Source organism: Amblyomma mixtum, chromosome 1 (genome assembly GCF_055824585.1).
Source record: "Amblyomma mixtum isolate Tamu chromosome 1, ASM5582458v1, whole genome shotgun sequence".
In the NCBI taxonomy this organism is placed as follows: domain Eukaryota; kingdom Metazoa; phylum Arthropoda; class Arachnida; order Ixodida; family Ixodidae; genus Amblyomma; species Amblyomma mixtum.
Window position 1 is genome coordinate 205,397,654 of NC_143012.1, and position 11,865 is coordinate 205,409,518.

Genomic DNA, 11,865 nt, shown 5'->3' on the forward strand with positions numbered 1-11,865 from the left:
GACTACTTGAAGGCGTGATCACTGTTGTATAAACTGGTCCATGGTAGCCGCTCCGAGGTACGCGTGCGATGCCTGGCGCTGGCCGCCTGGTTCGAGATTGGTTCCCCAAGAGCGCTACGAGCGGGGATGCTGCTTGCACCGGTTTCCGTTCGAGACAGAGGTCTAGGTGGAATGCGGGTGTCGAGCGGCGACGCTAAATCATTGCATTAGAACTGCATGAGCGCTGAGCATGGGTCATTTCATTCTGGAGCCGCGAACAGCGCTACGTGCTTTGTCATGCTGAACAGTCATTTAGACAGCGGCATATCACTGATGTCATAGACACGTGGCGCACGCTTAAATCGAATCTTGTGACTCTGGAATCAGGGAGGCTTGCATCTCATTCACCCACGAATGGAAGCAGCCTCCACCCTTGGCCAGCCGATCTCGTGCACAGCGGGTATACCATCAGGCATTGCACGCGCAGTTTCGAGCGACCACACTGCGCATGCGTCGACAAGGCTGGCACCGGTGAGGACGGTGAGTGGACGCGGATGCCAGCTTTCGTATGTCGTCTTGAATGAGCAAAAATCTCCATTAGGGAAGAATAAATTCTCGTTCGGGGCGCTGACATGATTGGGATAGCCATTCGAGTGAATATGCAATCAAGTAGAACAGGCTTTGTAAATTTATCTCACTTAAAACATAGAGTTATGATCCTATTCATCGACAAAATAACGCCCGCAAATTTCCGCCTTGCAACGCCGTTCGAAGAACGAAACGAAACGAAAAACGAGCGGAATAATGACGTGCCTATAACATGCCTTTTTCACTGACTGCGTGTCGTATGTGTAATTAAACAGATTTACCACCCCCGACGCGTATTAGCGGAGGCTTATACCGGTTTACCGGACGCCGGCTGTGTAAGAGCAGCAGAACAGGTGTGGCCAGGCCCACTGAACGTGCGCAGAAGGCACCCGGTAAGCTGCTGTACGTCTACGCTAGTACGTCTCCGCAACCCTAAATCTCCATTGCGATATCGTTAAAGGTTCGTTTCGGCGGAAAACCTGGTGTCGGCGTTTGCTGTGTCTCGAAAATTCTGAATGGTGGAGAGAATAGCGGCGCAGAAAAGCAGTTTCGCTGTAAAGATTAAGGGAGTCAATCGGAATCGAACCGTGGGGCCGCGAGCCGTGCACACGGTACCTCTACACCAGTGAGGAAAGATCGTTCCGTGCGATAAATCAAGGCCTTGTACGAGAGCCTCACACCGGACAGCAGGCGAATTGCAATAGAAGAACATTTATTAATTAGTGTCACTAATCAGCATCACCAAATATTATGGACATTGATGTGCAACAAAGCGATGTATGACGGTAACAAGCGTGCCAATCTCTGCCAAAGGGTGCGCCATGTGGCACTCAAGCGAACATAGGGGCCGTTGAAAGCTGTGTTGTAATACCCTTAAGGGGCAATCAAGTGTCACCCAAGGTTTTCTTACGAGCTTGCGGTCAAAATGTATGTTTTAGCATGCTGCCGCTATAGAATGGAGAGCGGCGGTGCTCAACAGTGCCATGTTTGCGTTGTTTGCGCATGGGTGTAAGTACTTATATAAAATTAGAACGTACGACTGCTGTCTCAGCTCGTAGGCGCTAGGTTAAGTCTCCCACTGCTGTAGTTTTGACTACTACTTTGTCAGTTTGTATACTATCCGAAAAGACAGATCCTTGCATGGCTTCCTTGCCTTCAAAGCTAGTGTGCCTTTTCTTTGCAGGACCTGCCTTGATGACTTACTCATTGACGCGTAACTCAATGTCCGGTGACCGATGGTCATTTATTTTTTAACAGTTTTAGGCCCCCTGCATTATATGAGTTTTTAAGTCATGTCGCAGCATCCGCCCTCCGATAGCATTGCATAAGTTATACTGAACGTTTAGGAGGCCCCAGACACAGCTGTTCCTAGTAACATTTTAGGCCTACGTTCACCATTAACATTGGCCTTGGCCCCTCTACAACCACGGATTACATTGCGCCATGAAACTGCATCATCACTCAGTGTCTAGTTTCAGTGGTATGGCTGCGATAAATGCAAATAATAATTGCTGCGTACAAAGTGGTGTTTGCACGAGCGAAAAAAATATTTTGACACAACGCACTAAACGTAGTAACAGATAGCTCAAAGCGTGCACTGAAGTTGGTTGAAATGTATACTAAGCATGTTAAACGCAACGTTAACTTTTTCACTTCAGCTATACGCCATATCAAGAGCAGCCTACGTACCTTAGAGCTCAGTGTTGGATGTTGGAAACCCTAGAATGAAAGCCGTTTAATTAACGAGTCTCTATAACCTCCTTTCCGGTCACATAGCGCGAACTACGGTTAGATAAATTTTCAGCCTCTTAACGCTTTGGCTTAACACCTGGCTTGGTGTGATCCTCCTCAGCTGTCTGAAGAAATACGAGCTGTGTCTCCGCGTCATCTCTCTCTGCCAGTGGTGCCCTCGTTTGTCCATCGGCCCTCATTTTAGGGACGTACAGGCGGCGGCAATATGAAAGGGAACACGGGAGCGCGTGGCCTCCGCGCATCGCGAAAGCCGGCGAGAATGGGCGGAACCAGGCGCATGCGCGGAAAGAGCAGCCGCCCGTGGTTACTTTGCATGCGCCTTTGTCGTCGATTCTGGCCGGCTGTCGGCGCTTCGCGAAGCGCCAAGGCCAGGAGCTCCCGTTTTCTCTTTCATACCTGCACTTATGAACTGGTCTTAGGATACCATGAACATTAAGCTCTCGTTGACATAAGTGGTTGACGGATCACTGTCCCTTTTTCTGCTGCAGGTATTAGCCGGCTCACGACAGACATACACTTCATGACGGGGTAGCCTCCAGACGCCTACCTCACCGTGTGCTGGCGCTTCGTCTGCCCCGTGGCACTAGTGGTAAGCTGCAGAGGCGGCATAAAATTGATACACACTGATGACTGTGCCGCCACGCTCGATATGTACCGTTCTTCAATGGCGTTCTCTCGCTGCTAGGGAACATTTTTGCTGCTGTACAGTGCCTGTCATATCCTCTAAAAGTAAACTGCCCACCGTGGCTGGTGGCAGTTAATGATCAGCCGTGAAAGGTTGCTCGGTGAGAGCATCCTGGATCGCACAATTCCCACCGGTGGCAGCATCTGACATAGCAGGGCAGTGGCGCATCGCTTAACCGCCGCATCACTGCGCCAGGAGTGCATGAGGACTGCCAGTGATCTGTGAATATAAAGTAGGCAATGACCGATTCCACATATATGGGCACTAACCCATCAACGCTATAGCGTTACACCCTTAAGGCGGAGTTTAAATGTTCCCTTCAATTTTTTTTTTCATATTATCCCAACGTTGTCGCACGCTTGAGGTCAAGAAACATCGTGTAGGCAAGGTGGCTGCAAGGTGGTCGAGGGGTGGTCATTAAGAAAAACCATCAAGCCATACTAGATACGCATAACTGCGCCGCATCCGTCCCTCACGATCCCAGAGACCAGCGTATGTCACAGAATACTGTTGAAATTTCTCCAACCCCTGCTTTTATATACCTATAGAAATTTCACAGCAGCCTCATATCCCTAATAAGAACGGTAAACTGGGCTAGTTGGTAGGAATTCATACTGAAAACTGCGCAAAAAAACGAAGACACAGAACGAGAAGGCACGACACGGGCGCAGACTATCAACTGAATTTTTATTCAATGAAGAGGCCTATATGTGTATCTTCTACCCACAGTGAGACAGCACAAAAACACAACAACCGCGATAATCAACCCAAAACACAATCACCCACTATCCCTTCGCGTGCACCGTGATGCACCCGTCAATTACACTTCCATAAAACTGCGCACGAACAAAATCACGACAACCTTAACGGTCACGCTGATGTCACGCCAAAGACCCATATCGCCTGCTCGCCTTAAGAAATCTGGCCAAAAAGGTTATCTCCCTGTCAAGCAAGGCCACAGATGGTGATGCCACACAGGAATCCGAGTCTTTCTCGATTAGGTAAGCCTCCACCATCTCCGCCGGCGGATGCGAAGCATACCGCCGGCGGAGGCTGCGCGTCCGCAAGCGAGCGCACGAGTTGAGCCCCAGCTTTCACAGCTGTTGTGACGTCAGCGCCCCTAGCGGAAGGAGCGGGAGTTAGGCCGCCGGTGCAGGCTGCGCGTCCTCAGGCGAGCGCACGAGTTGAGCCCCAGCTTTCACAGCTGTTGTGACGTCAGCGCCCCTAGCGGAAGGAGCGGGAGTTAGGCCGCCGCTGGAGGCTGCGCGTCCGCAAGCGAGCGCACGAGTTGAGCCACAGCTTTCACAGCTGTTGTGACGTCATATCACGTGGTGCGCCGATGTAGGTCAAGTGGTAGCTACGCGGACGCGCGCGGCGCAGCAAGGAATAGCTCGGTTGTGCGGCTAGTATGCTTCGCATAAAAGGTAATGCACGAGTGCGTGCTCGCGCGTGCACAGCGTTTCTTATTGTCCTCGTCTGTTTGTGCTGAAGTCTATGAAGTGACTCCCACATGTCCGGTTCACAATACAGTGCCTAGGTGCCGTGTGCACATAAGGCACAATGTTGAAAGGATCCACTTGCCGGCACATCTGGATAGCGTTGTAATTGCACCGTATGTGGTGGACGCAGTTTTCGATTCGAACCTTTACAATGACGGCGACAGCAACACTACGCAGACATGGTGTGCCGCACGAGAAGCCCCGGACTGAGCGGTGGTTTTAAAAGGGAGCTTAGCCACTGCGACGTGATGCGGTGTTTCTAGTGTTTCTAGAATTGGAGACAAGTGCAGCACGCACGACTGCGCTGTTCGCCGCAAGTGAACCCGCAAAACCGCCTCCGCTGCTTTTGCCGATCTCTTCTCCTGGCCGGAGTAATTCTTCTCGGGGATCAAACTCGAAACATCGCTCGAGGAATTATTAACCTATCGCAAACACTACAACATGTCGTCTTGATATTATACCTTCACTTCAACACCCTTGAGGACTTGGACGAGCCAGGCTCGTCGTAAGTCGACTTCCATTTCTGGCCCCCGACGAGTCCAGCTTGGCGTTTGTTTTCTGCTATTCTGTGTTCAGTTTACGAAGAGTTTGGCTCCTCCAAAGAATTTTTTGGCTTGCTGAAAGATTGCATCACGGGCATTAAATGGCCATTTTGTTATCATTAAAGAAAAAAAATGCGTTCATTAGAGCATAAGAGCTAGCTGCAACAAAGCTCACCAGGGCAGCTGTCAGAGCCAGTGTCCCCCTCCCTTCAAAAGGAAAAAAAAAAGTTGGCCTTTCTGATAGTGGCGGCTGTGTTCGCAGGATATCTACGCAGCTATGGAGCCCGAAGCAAACTACGGCCCCGCCGATTCCGAGGTTCTGATGCGCTACCAGGACTTCCTGGTGGTGGGCGACGTGCTTCCCTCCTTGGCCTTCAAGCGAAAGAGGAGCGGCACGCGCACCAGCGTGTCCCTCGGTGTTGTCACCGAAGGCACCAGCACTGCGCCATGAGCGCCAGACAAGGGGGCAGCGCTGTATCCTGGGCGCACAAGCAACCTCGTATATTTATGTCATGGCATATCTGCATATGCTATGTAACCTGCCGAATGTAGCTGCACCTCATAAGAACTAAGGGAACGCTGATAGTGTTCTGCGAACTTATAGTGAACTCATGCGCTTTCGTAGCAAATATGTTGGTAACGATAGGCATGTACAGTACGTGCGTTTATTGTGCTCTGTCAATAATCGCACAATGACTGCTTGCTACTTTTATTTATTCCTGAAACGCTGGCTATCCGCTTCCTTGTTCTGTTATGGTTGCCTACTTAAGGCTGTATCGCAGTGTGTAGCCAGCTTGCCATTGCTGTCTCCGGAGCCAATAGCAGCAGTAATACCACGATCAGGCTTTCCGCAGTGTCATCTAGCGTCTTTATTATGTCTGGTTGAATACCTATTGCATCTTGCCGGCGCTGTGAAGCCTCTACATGGCCTATACGGCAGAACTCAGCAGTGGGGAAGAATCTGATTTTAAAAACATTTGCATGTACTTGCTCAATACAATAGGACGATATAGACAAACTGTTGTAAGAAGCACTGAAAGATCCTCAAAGAGGCAGTTTGTGCCTCTTCAGTTGGTCAATAATCATGGCAGGTACAATGAAATTGCCGCTTCGTACTCACTTCTCTTCCAGATCTAGAACTACTTATTCACAAACATAACCCTGATTTCGTGATTTTACAAGAAACTTGGTTATCACCTTATAAATCGTTTTTAATGAGAAGCTTTCGAGTTTTAAGATCAGATCGAAATCTTAGCAGGGGAGGTGGATGCTATCTAAGCATATATATCAACCATGCTATCTAAGCATATAATCATCAAGCATCTATCTCTAAGAAAATCCTTCTCCTCGACTGAGCTTCTAGCGATCAAAATTTCCTTTCTGCAATGTGCCGATATTACAATTGCTAATGTCTATTTTCCTCTAGCTGTACACAGGGCAGAATATTTAGGCAGCTTGGTGGCTGGCGCAAGCAGTGTAGTCATTGCAGGAGATTTTAAGGCGAAAGCCTTTAATGGCTCATACTGTCGTCCGTCCGTTAACAAACCGTGTCACGCGCGTTTAACTCGGAAACTCAAAAAGAAGAAAACCAATGGTTGCTTCAGATATATGAGGAAAAAATAAACCTAGAAGCCAAGTTTGATGACTGTAGAGTGATTAATTAATTAATTATAGTAAAAAAACCGACCAAAAGCGCCCGTGGTCGGGGCGGAAGAGGTGTGAAATTTCAATCGCAGGAAGTGCAGTACCATGTGACCGGAAGTGTTGGCGCAGTCAACGTGTGGCGCAAAATTTGAATGTTTAGAAGAGTGTGTAGATGGAGCGAGGTGGTTCGAGTAGAGTAACTGTGAATTAAGTATAATTATTCGGAATCATTCGCAAAAGCAGCATGCCAAAAAGGCTTTCGCCTCTCAACACTTTAGTTGCCAAAGTGTCGTCAAAATTTTTAATTCCCACGATAGTGATTGGGGAAGTCGTACTGACTCCTGCGGCCAGCTTCTCTGGTCGTGGTTGTCTGCAAATTCTGTACACTGCTGCCATTCCAGAGAAATATCCTTTATGCCAGAAGTTGCTCGCTCAGCCATTGGCTTAACATAATTAGCAGGTGGGCAGAGGTGACTGATTGGTCGACAGAGGATTCGGGCACATCTAGTGACCACTTTCCTATAACTTTCGCTACGCTGTTATCTCCACTCAAAAATAGTTGTGTAACCCATAAATTTGCCAACCAAAATAATTAAAAAATTTGATGTCCGCCTGACTTGCCTCTATAGCTAGTACAAGCCGGGATGAGAGAGCTCAGCAGACGGTTCGTTGCATTTTTACAAAATGCAGTAGACCACTCATTCACTGTGCCCGAAGCAGCCTCTAATAAACAGCCGTCTCATTTGTCGACAGAAGAATGTGAAAAGGCCTATCGTCGCAGAAAGCGGCCTAGAAGAGGCTACCCTGCAACCAGAGTCCAGCAAATTGGTTAAATTACAAATTTTTCTCTGCATCTTTCAAAAGAACAATCGCAAAAGCCACGGAGGAGTATAACCAAAATTTAAACTCATATCTTTCAAGTCCTCGTAATCGGAAGGACCTGTATAGATTCATGGAATGTAACAAGAGTTCTCCGGTACCTCACCTCACTTCAGCAGTGTTATCACCAGATCAGGCTCAGGCAACCCTGGAGCGTATTGCTGAGGGATTGGCGTTACATTTCCAGACGCAGAGAAACGTCCCTTTGTCTTCGGAGAAACGTCTTCGTATTATACCGAGGTTGACGGATCAAAGCTCTTCTCAGTCCTGGCAGTGTTGCATCCTGCAGCCCCAGGACAAAATGGTCTCACTGTTGGTGTGATTAAAATTTTAGCCCAAGATTTTACAAGCGATCTCTTAAATATTGTCAACGCTTCGTTGAAAAATGCATTAAATCCAAGCATTTAGAAGATAGCGAAAATTATTTTATTGTTGAATGATGCAGAGAAAGGATACGTCTTAGATAATATTCGGCCAATAGCGCTAACTTCAAATTTAGTCAAACTAATAAAAGGAATAGTGCATAGTCACCTCACAAAACATGTTCAAAATGTTAACCGTCTCAGCTCAGCACAGACTGGCTTTCGTCGCGGATACTCTATATGGTCCGCGCATGTGGATCTAGCGAGTAGAATCAGACTTTTGATACGCCGAAGGGAAGTGTTTGCTTTGATGACTCTTGATGTAGCAAAGGCTTATGATAGTGTAGAAAATACTGTTTTACAGACTTGCTCAGTTACATCCTCCAAACTACATTCATGCGTAGTAGTAGTAGTAGTATGTTTATTTGGCCATATTATACACAATATGCCCTCGAGGTGAGGCTAAAGGAGGTAGACCAAGCATGCCTCCTGACAAGGCCTACACCCCGATCACACATCATGGAAACGGGAGCCGAATGGACAAAAGATAAAAAACAATGAGCAAACATGATCACGATAGAAAATAGTTAATGATACACAATAATAAATATCAATTTACAATAAACAAAACATTTCATAATATGCACATTAAAAAAAAAGCAGAACACAAACACACACTAAAAAAAACTAAGTATACAGAATTAGCTAAATTTAACCGAGGGGGAAAATAATCGTCAGTTTTTTCTTGAATACAGACACACTATAACTTTCTAAAGCAATCTGAATAAGAGACTGGTAGGCATTACACAATGTTATAATTTGATAATCGGTTGTTTGTTTACCATAATTTGTTCTGGGTCTTGCAGTAGATAGGGCAACAGAACGTAGACCATACGCAACGTTTCTTGAATTTAAAGTCATGCTTGACTTTATAAAAAATGTGAAGAGCCAAACTAAAATTGTATGAATGAAAGAAATTGCGAACATGAAATGTTTCGAAAAGATTTGCTTCAACAGATGAACTTGAACTTAATAAACGTAGAGCTCTTTTCTGGAGAGAAAGCAATTTGTATGTCTGAATTTCTGATCGTATATTTGAGCAGCAGAAAGTGAACAAGGACGTTGAAGGAACATACAGACGAGGACGATGCTGCAATGACAAGTGAAGAATTTATTTGCAAAAACCGCATATTTATACTGAATAATAGGCATTGCTTCGAAAGCTAATCTATCCACTTCTGCTTACATCGCCGCGCAAATACTTGATCTCTTTTTTCGATAGGCAAACTGATGGCTTGCTGACGCATTGCTCACCCGAATCACGGGTGGCCCAGGCTTCCAGAATCTCTCGTGCCAGCTGGTCTTTGTTCTTTTTCAGCACCTGCACGTGGTTAAGGTCAGCGGAGCATGTGAGCTTTTTGCATGATTCGCAATCCCTGCAGTGGATCGCAAGGTTGGTGCCGGACTTCCCTGCTGTCGCTGTGGTGTGCTCTCTCGCTCTGCCATTAACACACCTCCCTGTTTGTCCGATGCAATGCTTTCCGCAGAAAAGGGGGATGCGATACACGACGCCTTGAATGCGCTCGAAAAACTTCGTTCTGGGCCCGATTTTACATGCGCATTTGTTTTCTTGTCCATTCACTCGCGTACACATGCTCTCCGGTTTGTTAGGCACCGAGGGAATGATCTTGATGTTGTATCTCTTTTTTCCAATCTTTTTGAGATTGTAAGTCAGCCCATGGACATATGGAACCACGGAAAACTACTTCGTTCTCTCCGGGGTTGTTTCCGGAGCTATATTCTTTTTGTTGCCATGCTTCTTCGGCCGCACGATGTTTTCTGCTATGTTGCATAGCAATGAATCCGGGTATCCCGCTTCTTGCAGCCCAGTAATTTGCTGCTGCAAGCTGTGGCTCATCTTATGGGGGCAGGACTTGTTTAGAGCAGACACCAACTCCGCCCTCGCAATTCCTCTTTTGGCCGTCTTGGAGTGGTTCGACTTTCTCCTCTACTGTCCAAGGTTCGCACTTCGGAGAAAGAATTACCTTTAGGTCTCTCTCTCCAGGTTAGGGCTCCCGATAACTCTGCCAGTGTTGTTATCGTTCGGTGCGAGCGCCAAAGGATCTACATTGGGTTCAATTTGTGGGTTTCTTCATGATTACATATTTGCAACTGGTGGGTTTATTTGCTAACTCTATTAAATTCATAGAGCTCTTTTTTCCACAAAATGCGGGTTATTATTTCACTTTAAATATTTTTCTGTCGCTTTTCATCGATACATTTTTCAAAATTAACACTCGGCGCTAATATTTACTCGTAATCGCTTATAGAAATATCCTTGCTAAAGCCGAAGAAGAAGAATCGATACAGAGATAGCCTTAGAATGTGCCATTGTAAAGAGGATGAGGAAGAAGAAGAAGAAGAAGAAAAGAAGGAGACAGCCTTGTGCTATCGCGGAGCGGCCCGCGAAGCTGATAATTTCGCTTCGCCGTGGGCTCGACTTCCAGTTGTGGATATTTGATTTCTTTTCCTTTGACTTGGAACACAAACCCAAATACACCGCAAGCATACAAACAGCGCGAGCATAGAAAAATCCCAAAATCTTGCTCGGAGTTGACCCATAGGACTAGTGCTTTCGCACTGACGGCGTTGTTCCAGCGCTACCATCCTCATTGCATGCATGCGCCAGACCGTCCTTACCTGCTGGGAACTCAGCTAATTCCAACCAGATTCCGGCGAATTATGCGCTAAGCCGGTAAACTTACGTCTACTAAATTTTCAAAGCAGGCGTTATTCTAAGTTTACGTTTGAAAATGCATATAGTCTGCAAATTATATCAGCAAAAATGGCTGACCTCCACGACCCAGCACGACGCCTGTGCCATTAACATGGTAGTTTTTGATCGGATTAGTATTTGCATCAGGAGTTTTATGAAAGTTAGCGTACGATAGTTTTTCTGTCGCAGCGCGCCCACGCATAAATGCAAGATGTAGATTATCGCGCACTGCCGAAACGGAATGCGGCGAAAGGCTCCGGCTCCGGAAAGGTTCCCGTCCCCGGCTTGCACTGCTTAAGCTGCGCGCTGCACCACAAAACGGCTCCCGTGACGTCACGTGAACACTTCCTATACGCCTCCAAGTAGAGACTGATCCAGAAGCGGTAGCTTCCATAGACCAAAATTCGCGACTTAATGAAGGTTCACAACCACCACGATACCAATTAGGCTCAAACCACAGTCATCATCATCATCATCAGCCTGACTACACCCACTGCAGGGCAAAGGCCTCTCCCATGGCTCTCCAATTAACCCTGTCCTTTGTCAGTTGCCGCCACTGTATCCCCGCAAACTTCTTAATCTCATACGCCCACCTAACTTTCTGCCGCCCCCCCGCTACGCTTGCATTCTCTTGGAATCCACTCCGTTACCCTTAAGGACCACCGGTTATCCTGCCTTCGCATTACATTCCCTGCCCCAGCCCATTTCTTCTTCTTGATTTCAACTAAGATGTCATTAACCCGCGTTTGTTCCCTCATCCACTCCGCTCTCTTCCGATCTCTTAACGTTACACCTATCATTTTCCTTTCCATAGCTCGCTGCGTTGTTCTTAACTTAAGCTGAACGCTCTTTGTTAGCCTCCACGTTTCTGCCCCATAGGTGAGTACCGGTAGGATACAGCTGTTGTATACTTTTCTCTTCAGGGATATTGGTAAGCTACCATTCATGGTCTGAGAGAACCTGCCATATGCGCTCCACCCCATTCTTATTCTTATTCAATCTGCAGTAGTCCTTCGTAACGCCGCCATACTGGATAAGTTGAGGCACCCTTTCTAGATCGTGAAAATCGCCAATGCAAGTACGAAAGTCTGCGTCGAGCAGATGCCATAATGCAGAATTTCCGCAGGACCCCCTTTTGCGCGGAATACTTCACACAATC